We start from the raw sequence: 15188 nt of genomic DNA, 5'->3' as shown, positions 1-15188 counted from the left end.
CAGGCACAGCCCTTCGTGTCTACGACTATAGTCCCTTCGGAGGTTGGCGGTATTTAGCATCCTAGTGCCAGCTGCGGGCCTTCTCTGGTCCCCCTGCTGTGTATAGAGCTGCAACTGTTCCTAATCATTAGGGATTTGGAGCTCGATCTCAGGATGTAAGAAAATCCAAGCGTGAGATTGTGTCTCCTAGGAAGGGAGGATGTAATGTAGTGCCTCGGGGTTCTTTTCGCTGCCCTCCAAACTCTGCCCTCTCCCTAAATTTACCTGTTACTATTCAGGAACCCTCCCAATTACCCAGGCTTGAAAAAATGCCATCCCTGACCTTTTCATCTCACATCTTTCCAGCCAGTTGCCAAGTTCTGTCCTTTCTACCTTCATCTCTGATGAGAAGGGACATACTCTCATCTGACACTGCCACAATGCTGCTTAATGCAGTTTACCTGCTAGTTATAGGTCCACTGCCTCAAGGTTCTCCCCACTTCAATCCATATTAGTCACTAAATTGCCAAAGTGATTTTTTAAAAAAAAACTCGGGTCATGACACTTTCTATTAAATAAGCTTCCATGGCGCCCCATCACCTCCAGGATCTAATACAAAAGGGCTTTCAAAGCCCTTAACTGTCCCCTTCCTACCTTTCCTATCATCTTTCCCCTTATTTCCTGCCACATGAGTTTTAATCCAGTCCTACTAGTCTCCTCGGTGTTCTTGCTTCAAGGCATATTCCACCCCGAGGATTTTTCATAAGCTGTTCTCCATGCTGGTCCACCTCTTCTCCTCCTAGCTTCCCTGACTTTCTTTAGGTCTCAAAACAATTTCACTTTCTACAAGAAACCTTTCCCAGTATTCTTCCTTACTTTTAATGCTTTACTTCAGAGAAAATTCCCAATTTATCCTGCATATAGTTCTTTGCATGTTGCTACCAATGGACTGAGCTCCTTAAGAGGAGAATCTGCTTAATATCGTTATCTCTCCAACCTAGCACAATGGCACATTGTACTTATTCAATAAAAACAGTTGACTGACTTGATGACCCATTTGCTATTAAAAACATACCTGTATGTGCCAAAATGTTTGTAGCAGCCCTGTTTGTAGTGGCTAGAAACTGGAAAATGAATGGATGCCCATCAATTGGAGAATGGCTGGGTAAACTGTGGTATATGAATGTTATGGAATATTATTGTTCTGTAAGAAATGACCAGCAGGATGAATACAGAGAGGACTGGCGAGACTTATATGAACTGATGCTAAGTGAAATGAGCAGAACCAGGAGATCATTATACACTTCGACAACGATATTGTATGAGGACATATTTTGATGGAAGTGGATTTCTTTGACAAAGAGACCTAACTGAGTTTCAATTGATAAATGACGGACAAAAGCAGCTACACCCAAAGAAAGATCACTGGGAAACGAATGTGAACTATCTGCATTTTTGTTTTTCTTCCCGGGTTATTTATACCTTCTGAATCCAATTCTCCCTATGCAACAAGAGAACTGTTCTGTTCTACAAACATATATTGTATCTAGGATATACTGCAACATATCCAACATATAAAGGACTGCTTGCCATTTAGGGGAGGGGGTGGAGGGAGGGAGGGAAAAAAAAATCGGAACAGAAGTGAGTGTCAATATAAAGTAATTATTAAATAAAAATTAAAAAAAACATAGATGACATGTTCATCAAAATTCTGAAAAATATTGACAGATTGGAGCATTTGGGCAGAATATAAAGTACAATTTAAAAAGGGGAAATCTTTTACTTTGAATTTTTTTTTAATAGCTTCATATGTAGAATATGGGTGATGCATGGTTAGCAGGAATTCTTTTCACATCTTTATTGTTTCTTAGAGCACCACAATATTCCATGCCATTCATGTGTTTTGGGTGTGATACATGAATGTAATGGAATATTACTCTGCTCTAAGAAACAACAATGTGAATGTGGAAAAACATGAAAAGTCTTGTCAACTAGAAGGAACTAACCTGTGGGTGACTAGAGTAGTACAGAGCAGACAAGAGAGAGGAGAATTAGTAATCAAACATAAGTTTAATAAGAGAAACAGTTTACCATCAAGCAACAGGGCCCGCAAGGCCATTGCCTGTAATGGGGGGACCCAAGGCAATGTGGGGAGACCTCAATACTTATACCTATGAGCAACAGCAATAGTGATCCAAGATTGAGTCATATAGGGCTTCATGACCAGAAGATGGGTACTAGTCCCAATTTGTCTAATGCATGTCTGAGCTCAGATGTGAAATACTAATGTGATTTTGTTGTGGTTGAGGTCATCAGAGAGTAAACTCAGGGAACAGCTTGTTTGTGGGATCTTAATTCTGGAAAACAAGGTATCACCTAACATCCTAACAATTTTATATAAAAATGACTACAATGCCAGAGACCATGTCCTTGGGGGACATGCCAGAGACCATGTCCTTGGAATCAAAGAGCTAAAGAAGAATGTAATCGCCTGCACATAAATTCTGAAGCTACAACCTTATCGTAAACAAACTATACACCCTAAACTCCTGAGACAAGATGATGTGTGTCCCAGAAAATTGGCCCTATCAGCCCAGGTGCAAGATAACGATTAGGCTCCAGGATGTCTGCCACACATCTGGTGTGACATTCTTTACTTTGCAACCCCCCATTCAGAAATGTATTTAACTAGACCCTCTTCATTCATTAAACTGAGACTTTGTTTCACCCCAACTGGTCTCCCTCCTCATTTCTAACCCCATCCCTTTTCAGGCCTAGCCTCACAGACAAATGTCCACCTCAGGACCCACACCTTGATGACCTGCTGGACGGGTCACTACCACACTGTATAGGCAAGAACAATTATGCAATAACAACAAAAATTCTGAAATTATAAAGAACAAGGTCCAAAAGAAGAGCTAAGGAAACACTTCTTTTTTAAAGAGGAACATAGTTCATGGATATGAAACATTGCATTTAACAACATGCCCAGTATATGTTTTGCTGAATTTTTTTTTCTTAAAAATGTTTTGCTATCAGAGATAGCTCTCAGAGATTGGAGGAGAGGGATATAGAGGGGCAGTTAAAGAATGTAAGAAAAAAAGACATCAAAAATATTTATAAAATTATACCACTACAACAAAATATGGTAACTCACTCTTTCAAAATAATACTCAGTGGATAATATTTTGTTGAGTATTAAGAACATGGTCTTTTGCTTTCCACTCTGTTGACGAGTATTATGTAAGGCATGTGTTCAAAGTTACTCAAGTAATTTTAATATATATCTAGTGTGTGTATATGTGTGTGTGTATACACCTGCAAGAATTATAACCTCCAGAAATAATAAAATGATGGACTTTGAAGTACTCTGCTTTAGAATATGTCTGGAGTATTGTGGGTACTACTTCAATAGATTAAAAGACATTGAGCATATATTGTGTGCCAGGCTTAGTTCTGAGAGTTAGAGCTACAAAGACAAAAAATAAATTATTCTAAAAGTTAATTATTTTTAAAAAATTAATTCCCCTCTTAAATTTACATTTTATTTGGAGAATAATAGACACACAGCTAAGTGAATACAAGGTAATTTGGGGTTGGAGCAAAAATTAATACCTCCAGGTCAAAAAAGACCTTCTATAGAAGGTGGTGCTTGAGATGACTTTTGAAGGAAGCTCGGGAATTTAAGAGACTAAGATGGAGAGCAGACCAGGTATGAAAGGAGGAGAGTGAACAAAGACATATGGTATACAAAAACATGGGGACTGGAAATGGAATATGTGGAAAGGATAGTAAGAAATCCACTTTAGTTGGATAACAGAGTATGTAAAAGGGAGAGATGTATAAGCAGCCTGAAAAGATAATTGAGCTAGAATAGCTAGATGATGCAGGAATTTAAATTAAGCCAAGTAGAGGAGTTTGTGTTTGATCCCAGCTGTATCAGAGAGCCACTGGAGTTTATTAACTGGGGCAATAATAAGATCAGATTTGTGCTTTAGAAATATTACTTTGGCTGCTTAGTTGATGCATTAGAAATCTATGTCCTTTCCATGAAGCCAAACTATCTGTTCTCTAAAAGTAAACTCGGGGCAACAAAACAAGAACTTAGACTTGAGGTTATGTTGGAAAAATCACAAATCCAATGATGTAAGTATTGATCTTTATTAAAAAGCTCTGTTGCACTGCTTCTCTCCACTCCCATTTTCCAGATTATACAACCAATAATGTGGTATATTACTGTAGGACAATAGTCCTGAACTTGAGTTTTGTGAACTGTATATATACATATACTATTTCAATTTAAAACCAATTATAGTTTCCTTGGTAATTTTATGTATTTTAAGAACATTTCTTAAAAGAAATATTTCATAGGCTTCTCTGGATTGGAAAATGAATCCATGACATCCAAAAAAAAAAAAAAAAAAGGTTAAGAAGCCTTTCAGTAGGACAAGGATTAAATCACAGTCAATATATTGCTATGTAATTTCTTTGGTGCAGGAACTCTCCTATCTATAAATATAAATCTTCATTTTTGGGATCTAGATTATAGGATCAGATAATTTGATGGCTGAAAGGATCACAGGGGCTAGCTAGTCCATTCTATATACAGAGGGAAGCCTCACTATTATATACCTGACAAAGTGGTCATGGGACAGCACAGACTACTTTTACACAGCTCTAATTCTTATAGGTTCTATCATTGTTTCTCATTCTATCATTGACCCCAGCTTTCTGGGTAAAATGAGATCTAAAATCTTTCAAAGTTGTTTTTCCTCCATAATTTTGTTATTATTTTAAACTTTGTTCTCTTAATTCTGCTTAATTTTTTCTGCATCAGTTCATAAAAATCTTCCTCTGACAATTGTCCATTACATCATTTTTTATAGCACAACAATATTCCATTCCATTCATATGTCACAATTTGCTTATCCCTTTCCCAATAGGAAGACAATCCTTTAGTTTTTGGTTTTTGACCAACACGAAAAGAGCTGCTATAAATATTTTTGTATGTTCTGGCACAGTGGCTAGAGCACCAAAACCTTGGAGTTAGGAAGACCTAAGTTCAATATTACTTTAGACATTTCTTGATATTCTTATCTGTAAAACGGGAATAATAATAGCACTTATTTCCTGGAAATGTTGTGGAAGTAAAATGAGATATTTTAAAAGTTCTTTGCAAACTTTAAAATATTATATGAATGCTAGTTGTAATTACTACGGGTAGTTATATTGCTGAGTCAGCAAGTATGCAGAGTTTGGTAACTTCTATGTATAGTTCCATATTGCTTTTCAGAATGGCTACATCAAGTCACACCTCCACCTGCAGTGCATTAGTGTACTTGTTTTCCCATTTTATTTTTTTTTCATAAGATTTTTGATAGCTCCATTTTTTCCTTTGAAAACTGTCTGTTTATATCATTTCTCTATTGGAAAATAGGTAAGTTATCAACTATCATTTGGAAAATTTCAAAATTACCTAATCAGTTTTTCCACCTCCATTTTCTCCATTCTCTAATCCATTTTTCACACCATTACTGTAGTAATGTCTCTAATTGACAATGCTGACCATGACTCACTAATGGCTCAGAAGCCTTATGGAAATTTCCTTTGCCCACTTTAATGTGGTTCTAACTTCTTTTTTAATCTTATTTCATAGTATCCCATTTTTTCCCCACAAGATACTCTAGTCAAATTGAGCAGCTCATTCTCTAATTCTGCTATTTCTTATGTGCCTTCGTATACATTGTCTCCACCTCCCCATGATTACAAGAAATTCACCTTCTCTTTCTCCATTCTCTGTCTGCTGAAATACTTATTTAAAGCTTAGGTCTGTCTGATGCTTCTGCTCCATGATATGTTTCCTGATTCTGATCTTTCTTCCTTACCCCTTCCTCTTCTTCCCAATAAGTGACTCTTCTTTGTTTGAATGTTTCAGGTCACTCTGTTGGATTTCTCTTATTCCTCTACCCATCTTCTAAATTAGATGAGTAATTTGTATACATGCCCATTCTACCATTCCTTTGTAAAGTATTTGAGAAAAGGAATAGCTTTTTTTATTTATCTTTATCTTTCTGATATGTATAACATGATAATTTAATCATGACATTTAAACATAATACACGGTGTATTATGGACTTTAGGATATAGTACCTAGACCAGATGATAGACATGTCTATAGTAGCATTAGATTCCTGATCATAAGGCAGTTGAAATAACACTGGATACTGGAAAAAATCTTTAATTTCAGACTAAACCAATTAAAAACTAAACATTAGCTCAGCAAAAAAAATGATTTGAGTTGTGCTATCTATATGACAAATATATTTTTATTCCCTATTTTCATCCTTATTTTTGTATGATTAAATGCGACTAGGGCCTAATTCTATATCATAAGAGTTCAAGTTGCTACCTGAACAAGTCAGGACAGTCTTATTGTATGTTCTATAATAGCTATAACAGAGTCTGTTTAGATTTAAATGAATTTATTTGAAATCATGTATTCTTCTTTTGTGATCTCTAGTTATGGGTGACATTTCTTAGCCAGCATTCTATGAATGAAGTTTAAAGACCAAATTCATGAATGTATGAGGGCAGCAAATAGTACTGTAAATTAAGTTAAATTAACTTGGAACATAAGTTAAATGATTTTGCATTGGAAGATGTAATATAAGGGTCTTCTTGAAACTACTTTCCTGTTATTTATGCTTGTATGATGAAAACACTAAAATGATGTTTTACAATGTCAGCAATCAAAATTTAGTAATCAAATATGTGCAAACACTCGTTCATATTATCTATTAAACAATACAAAAACCAAAGCCTTTGGAAGAACAAACTGCCAACCTAGTTTTCTAGGCTTTCCAGAAAGCAAATGTTCTACTCAATGAAAAGGTCCCTTCTCTGAACCCCCAGAGGCTTCATATCTCCCTCTGAAGTAGTTGCCTAACAAATTGGCAAATCTCCATCAATCAGTCAGCTCTGCCCTCAGGAAAACAGAGGGATGTTGAGGGAGGAAGGCTAGAGCCAGTCTTAGTCACAACCTAAGAGCAGACTGAAAGCTGGAAGGCTAAGTGAGTTTCTTACAGTTAGCTCTAGCTATGGCTGGTGGTGCATTGTACCCTATGTCTGATGGATGACTGGTGCCCTCATTTTAAAAAAATCAATTTGATACCTGATTATATGATAATAAAGAATTTGGGTTTATTGTTTTACCATATTTTTTTTTCCATTTTTTTTTAACCTGGAGAGACCACATGTTTATCAGTTGTTTATAAACACACTGTTTACCAACCTGTACTATATCTATGCTTATCTTAATATTGAAAAACGGACAACAAAACAAATGGAGTCAGCTATGCCAAGATAACAAATTTATTCTCACTACAGGAGAACATTTAAGCAAAAAATAGCCTTACTCAGGAATATGGCACATATTTGCTTTAGATATTGCAACATTGTGGAGTCATGATTTTTTTTAACAAGTAATTTCAAGAATAGAAGAAGCAATAAAAAGATATAGACTAGTTGTTCATATTCTCCTTCTGGAGAACTGGTGGAAATATTAAAAAGGTTGGCAGCACAGAAATAGGAGAAGCAGGAGAGTAAAGATTCCATTCTTCCAAGTCTTTTCCAGTAAAAATGTTATATTTTCTTCAATCTATGAGGAGATTTCTGTAATGGCTCTTTAGAGTCATATAGAGATCAAAGAAATTAGAATAGATTTTTCAGGATCATAATTGCAACAGCCTAAAAATCAAAAACATTCAAAAGATAGTTGTGAGAATATATAGAACAGAAACTCAGTTAGTTCCTTTAGGCCCATGAGAATCTGTCATTTAAAATGGCATTTATTGTTTACTTATTATGCCAGAAACAGTAATACAAGGGCAAAAACAAGTCCCTACCTTCTAAGAACTTATATTCTATCAGTGAAACTGTTTCTGTATCAGTACTTATTAAATTCATGCTGTATAAATGTAATTTCTGTCAGGAACTGGGGGTGAAAAGTGGGGAGACGCTAGCAGTTGAAGAGGTCAGGAAAGACCTCATGGTGGGGAAGACATGTGGACTGAGCTTTGAGGGAAACTGGGGATTCCTGAAGCAGAGATGATACATTCTGTATGGGTAGGATGAACCTGAAGACAGTTAGTTTTGTGGGAAATAGTGTCCCCAAATAAAGTATACTCTGAGACCAAGGGAACAGAGGTATGGGGTTTACACTTTACATTCCTTCCCATTAGACAAAACAGGATGAACAAAAATGATTCTGTTTTTAAAAGGGGCCATCAATATCTTAGAAGTTAATTGTCAATCCAGGCTATTCTGATATGATTAAACACCAAGAAAAGTATTTTCCCACAGGAACAAAACTGATTTTTAGCAACTTCTCCAACCCCAAGACTTGCATCCTTTCTCCATTTCAAATATGCTGCAGAATGCCTTTAATTGATTGTGGATTCTAAATGAACATAAAACATTATAAGAACCCAATCTGTACCCTAAGGAGCTGATGCTACATGTAGTCCAAAGGGTTTTTCTTAAAGCACTAATAACTTTCTTTTCTGTTCAGTGTGGCCACTTAGTTTTTTTACATCATGGGGCCTGAAATTGGATTATGGCAGTAGGAATAGAGAGAAAGGACAATCTAAGAGATGTTTCAAAGAAAGAATCCACAGGTCTCTCTTTCCTCTATGTCATAATGGAAAAGGAGACTGGGATTTTGTAGGAGATGAGTTCAATTTTAAACACGTTGAACTGTGGGTCATTTCAAATAGAAATATTATACAAATTTCACTCCCCTTCATGGTAATTCAAATAAGTGGCTCTTGTCTTATCTTGTCTGTATTAATAGATACAGTGTCATCATGGGTAGAGAGATTTTGTAGGGAATGTATAGTAAGAACAATAACAACAACAACAATAGTATTAATATGTTGCTTTGTTTTACAATGTACTTCACACACATATGCATACAAAGACATATATACATACAAGTATATCTATGCTCACATAGATACAATCTCATTTGATTTTAACAACCTATGAAATAGTACATTATCTTATTTTACAGATGAGGCAACTGAGGCAAAGAGGTTAATTGAATTGTCCAGGAATAGGTAGTGTTTGAAGTAGAAAGGGACATATAATTTCTTGACCTGTGGAAAATAAGAGTTATGCTACTGTGTCAGCTACTTAAAATGAGTGAAAAAAGGATTTATTAAGTACTTCCTATGTGCAAAGCACAGTGCTAAGCACTGTAGAGAAAAAGGATAAAGCCTGACAATTTCTGCTCTTGAAGAGCTCACTTTCTAATAGGGGGACATAAAACATATTAGAGGTTTCAGCTCTGAAGTAGATGTAAGGGCCCTTTGGTTCTTAGGTACTATAGCAAAGCAGATAGTATTGTGCCTTATTTAATATCATATTCCCCATTAACCATATCTGTTTCTAACACTGAACCATTGGACAATGCCAAGGACTTTAGTGATGACAATTTTCTTTTCCAATTCTTCAGTAACTGTTGTGTAATTTTTTTCTTTTTGTCAGGACATGACTTTAAACACACACAAAAAAATGGAACAGAAGAGCTATGTTTTTCACCTATGTTTCTGTTACCAAACCCAATAATTTCCATAATCAAATTAGCTGCTGGCACTCACTCTGGATGTTGTAATATGTACACTGGAGTGCTTCTAAGTCTATGTACATATCCTGGATTGAAAGCTAAAAATACTGATTTTTAAAAGTTGGACCAAGACTTTATTTTTTGCTATTCATAAAATTGAAAAAATTATGGAAATATACAATGCATACCTTGGTAACTTCCAATAATAAGGGAAAAGCAGCAAAGTCAAACTGCTGGAAAATCTGAGTAACCCAGCAATGAGATAAGTGAATTAGACTTGCTTTTACTTGGTTTCATTAGATTGTCATTCAACCCCCAAACTCTGTGAAACATGGTTTATTTACTAGGCTACAGAAGCATAATTTTGGTCTGTGTAAAGTGAATCTCAGCTGGGGTTCTCAACCAATCTCAAGTAATAAAATGACTATGAAATATTTCAATTTGTCCAAAAGGAGTTTTCAACTGAACTTTTGAGAGAGCTACATAAATATTCATTCAGGTGTTATAATCACCACTTTTGCTGGGATAAAAGAGTGAATATGACCTTACAAAGAAAAGCAACAAAGGAGAATGCATTGATTGTGTGACTAGAGCCCAAGTCTTGGGAGATAATTGTTTGCTACAGGGATTATGGTTTTTCACTATGGCAAGGAAATTACCTTGGTGTAGAGAAGTTATAATAAGATATGAGCTGTTTACCAGTCATTGAAAGCCGACATAAGCTGGACTGAAAGCAGCCATCATCAGATATTAACTGCCAGGAACAGTAATTGTCAGGTGTCTCTTAACTGTCTATCTGTATTACAAAAGAAGGCTGGTGGTTGTGCAAAGATAGCAAGAACTATGAATAAAAACAAAGAATGTCAATAAAATGTTAATTTTTTTTTTAAAAAAAGATGACTTGGGATAAGAGAGTAAAATTACTAATAGGTAAAGCAGGAATCCAAAGAAAATGTAAAAGTCTAAAATCAGACAGAATCAATGTAACAAAAATTTTCAGCATCCTTACTAACCACTGAACTAATAAGCTAGCAAGATGAGACAGACAATTACTCTGCAGTTTATTTATCCACTCAAGAGTGTGACACACACCATCAGTAAAGAGGTGATAGACATGTGTGTCTCACAATTCCATAGGTGATTTAGAGGCATATATAATCGCATACCAAATATTATATATGTGTGTGTATATATATATATATGTATGCATGCACATGCATGCATACATACATATATACAGTAGGGCAAATAGATTAGAAAAAATACATTTTTTTAATAAAAGAAAATGGATACATAAACTATTACAAAAGCCCTTAGCACTGACTACTTTATCAGTCAGTTAACATTTGATAGCCTCCTACTAGTGACAGATAGTATAAAAAGAAGTGGTTAAATTTTTGGAACTTTTCAAAGATCTGAGTTTTCTTGAGTAATGCTAAAGTGATTTGGGTTAGGGAAATCCTGAAGGAAACATTTGGTGTCACAAAGAAAAAGAAAGAAATATAATAAAAGCAAATATAGTGCAAAATGAATCAGTCATGTTCTCCCCAAAATCCATTTTCAACATCAGCAAGCCAGGATAAGAAAAAGATCAGAAATAGTCATAGTGCAAATGGGAAAAGTAAAGCAAATGAATTGTTCCTTACTTGTGTCCCTGAGAAATGGGATGATTGAGTGAGGATTTAAAGGAGAAGGAAATGAATGAATTACTCAGATATGAAAGTGACCCTGCCTCTTATAGGACCTCAGTTTCTTCAGATGAGGTTGGAGGGTGTTGTTCATTCTCTCACCTTACATCTTCTGTGTCAGGAAGTTCTAGTGATGCAGTTAGTGGCAGTGCAGAGTTGAGGTGTGAGAATCTCCTTAGGTCAGGGCAGGTTCAATGTGTAAGAATTCATGAACCCAAAATATTAGTGGCAAAAAGGAAGTTTTATTGTTGGCCTTGCAGAAGTCAGCTTTACTAGAAAGACTGACTTCTGAGTGACAAGGCCCTGGCAGAGAAATAAAGGTCCTAGCAGAGAAATCCTGGCAGAGATATAACAAGAGATTATTATCACTAAGAAGAAGGTTTCTTCACAGCGGGCAGGAGTCTTGGCAAGCAGTTATGCCAAGGAGAGGTTCCTTGACAAGGTATAATCCCGCTTTGGGCCTCTGTAAATTATGAATTTAAAATAAGAAATCTGAGAATGGAGTTTCAATTGAATGAGATTACTGTCCCCAGGCTTAGATTTCCAGTTGAATGAGACCACTTAAATTTGAGCTAAGTAGGAGTGGTCCTGGATTAATTTTCAACTCAATAGAGGATGTAACTAGTCCCACCACGATAAGAGAATGAAACTACTTAACTGGATTCCCTGAGGTGGGCCTTTCCCAGAGGAAAGCTCCTCAGAGTTACCCTCCCATCAGGCAAAAGTTCAAGGGGAACACTATTTGCATCACTAGTCCTCAGTGTTCAATTCTGTGGTGGGACTGTGTGATGTGTACTGGTATGCCTCATTTTTAGGATACCTATGGACTGAAGACTCCCTTGGGAGAGAGGCAAGTGCAAGTTCTTAATGTGGGATCAATGAATTAGTTTTTTTTTTTTAAATATTTCAATTTAACTAATTTCTTTTGCAATGCTATGGATTTTATTTTATTTGTATTAAAAAATTATGTTGATGTTTAACATGTATTGGTCAACTTGTCATCTGAGGAGGGAGTGGGGGGATGAGGGAAAAATTGAAACAAAAGGTTTGGCAATTGTCAATTCTGTAAAATTACCTATGCATATAACTTGTAAATAAAAAGCTATAATAAAAATAAAAATAAAATAAAATAAAAAATTATGTTGAGAAGAGATACATAGGTTTTACCAGTCTGCCAAAGGGGTTCATGGCATTAAAAAATTAAGAACCCTTAGTATAGAGGTTAGAAAACTTAGATCCTGCCCACATGCAAAATAAAGTACAGAATAGAGACAATTCTCTGAATAATTCAGGCTGTAATATCCTTTTCCCCCCAGAATATTTGTGTAGGCAGAGAAGATACTTACAGTGTATAAACTGAAGAATAAATAAAAGGTTTCACTGTTTAAAAATATATGTGGAACAAGACTATCCAATGATCAATTCTGATGGATGTGGTGCTCTTCAACTATGAGTTGATTCAAACCAGTTCCAATTGTCCAATGAGAAAGTTATCTGCACCCAGAGAGGTCCACTGAGTGTGGACCACAACATAGCATTTTCACTCTTTTTGTTATTGTTTGCTTACATTTTTGTTTTCCTTCTCAGATTTTTTTTTATTTTCTAGATCTAATTTTTCTTGTGCAGCAAGATAACTTTATAAATATGTATACATATATTGGATTTAACATATTTAACATGTATTGGACTACCTGCCATCTAGAGGAAGGGGATGGGGGAAGGAGGGAAAAATTTGGAACAGAAGGTTTTGCAAGGGTCAATGTTGAAAAAAATTACCCATGAATTAAAAAAAAAAAAAAGGAAACAAAAGTATATGTGGAACTCTCAGCTATGTCTCCAGGTTAGTGAGATATAGTTTTAGATAGTTTGAATGTAAAGTTTGATGGCCCAGTGGACAGAGCACTGGTTATGGAGTCATGAAGATCTGAGTTCAAATCTAGTCTCAGATACTTCCTACCTGTTTGATCTTAGAGCAGTCACTTGACCTCTGTTGAAATTAATCCAATGACGAAAAAAAATAACAAATTACTCCAATATCTTTGCCAAGAAATCCCATGGACAGTATCCCAAGAATCAGCTGTGACTAAGCAACAACTATAATAGTTTGTGTATTAGTTACATCTGAATTGCCTTTTATATTCACTAATCTTCTCTCCTGAGTAGACTGCAAAAAGAGTTACAGCAAAGAAGATGATAACTGGATTAAGGATGGCACTTCCTTTTGCCTTTCCTCTCTTAGATGAGACCCACAGAAAAATGCCCACGGGAAAGAAGCTCTCCCATGCAGAGCACTGCTTGCAGATTGGAATCCTGAAATTTTACTTGGGTCTAATCCCAGTTGATATCTGGCCAAAGGCAATAAGGTTACAATCTACAACATGAGTCACTGCCTTCTCAAATATCCCAGCTAAATGGCTTCTTTGTGTGCTAGTAATAATGCTGGAGCTGAAGCTCACCTAATTCTGGGTGAGCTGGTTGCCCTAGTAATTGTGCTAAAAATAGTTACCTTAAATTTTTGCCATTAGAGTTACTCATTTAGGTTAAAGGATTGTTTTCAGTAAGTCTCACTTAATATGAAATACCTGGAAAAGGTAACCCATGAATTAATTTAGGATCTATTATTAAAAATTAATTTATTAGATTTCTCTCAAATTTTTCATATCCAGTCTTTCATTATGTCAGACTTTATTCAAAAAGTTACCTATTGCTTATGATCCAAATTTCTTACCTTGCCATTCAACTGTCTTCCATTACTCTTTAGTAAGATTATACATGACTGATCAATGCATCCTCAATCAGTGCCCATTTCCACATCTAAACCTTTTTCTTGTTCTGCTTCTAACTGGAAAGCCTTGTCCTCCCTCTCCTATGGACTAACATCCAATTGATGATATCTGTTCCCAAAGGGATAGAAAACTTCAGGAATGAAATTCTGAAGATACAAAATGAAATAGTTGCTATCTTTCATACAGAAAGAGGACCAAAATGACATCCAATGTTAGGATCAGAGTACAGTGTAACTGACTAACTAATCAGAACAATATAATACTATACTTTGGATACAAATAGTGTGTTTGAACACTTGGAATGGAGGTGATTTTAAATTTGCACATCTCATATTTCTTTTGAGTTACTGCAATTCAACTTTACCCAGAGCACAGCTCCTTTTTTGATGTGCTGATTGATCTTGTTATCAGTATCTCCCAATTCTCACAATCAATTCCAAAGTTCTTCAGAGGGAACTTTGAAATGTCTTTGTTTTGCTTCTTCTTATGTGTTTCATGGGAGCTCTTGCCTTGTGTGAGATCTCCATAACATAATCTTGTAGGCAAATGTATATTTGGCATTTGAACAATGTGACCAACCCGTTGGAATTGGAAAATACTTCCAAAGAGGAGGAAAAATGGGAATTGGCTGAAGAGATTGATGAGAGATCAAACCAATTTAAAAGATATTTATGTAGAGGAGCTCTGATGCTACAAGGCTGCTGATGACCTCTCATTATTTCCATCAAGCATGGTAGAACCAGTCTCGTAATCTCCTATCAGTACTACTTAAATGCATGGCTGTACTTACCTCGACTACTAGCTTTAGGCTCAGTTTAAGATCAACTAGCTTTCTGCTATATGCTTTTAAAAAATTATTATTATTATTATAGCTTTTTATTTACAAAACATATGCATGGGTAATTTTTCAACACTGATCCTTGCAAAACCTTCTATTCCAAATTTTCCCCTCCTTCTCCCCATCCCCTCCCCTAGATGGCAGGTATTTCAATATATGTTAAAATATATGTTAAATCCAACACACACACACACACACACACATATCCATAGTATCTTACTGTACAAGAAAATTTGGATCTAGAAAGAAAAAAAAAAGCCCTGAGAAGGAAA

The sequence above is a fragment of the Antechinus flavipes genome, chromosome 2, assembly GCF_016432865.1.
Source record: "Antechinus flavipes isolate AdamAnt ecotype Samford, QLD, Australia chromosome 2, AdamAnt_v2, whole genome shotgun sequence".
NCBI classification, from domain to species: Eukaryota; Metazoa; Chordata; class Mammalia; order Dasyuromorphia; family Dasyuridae; genus Antechinus; species Antechinus flavipes.
The sequence above is the reverse complement of the archived record's forward strand: the minus strand, read 5'-3'. Positions refer to the sequence as shown.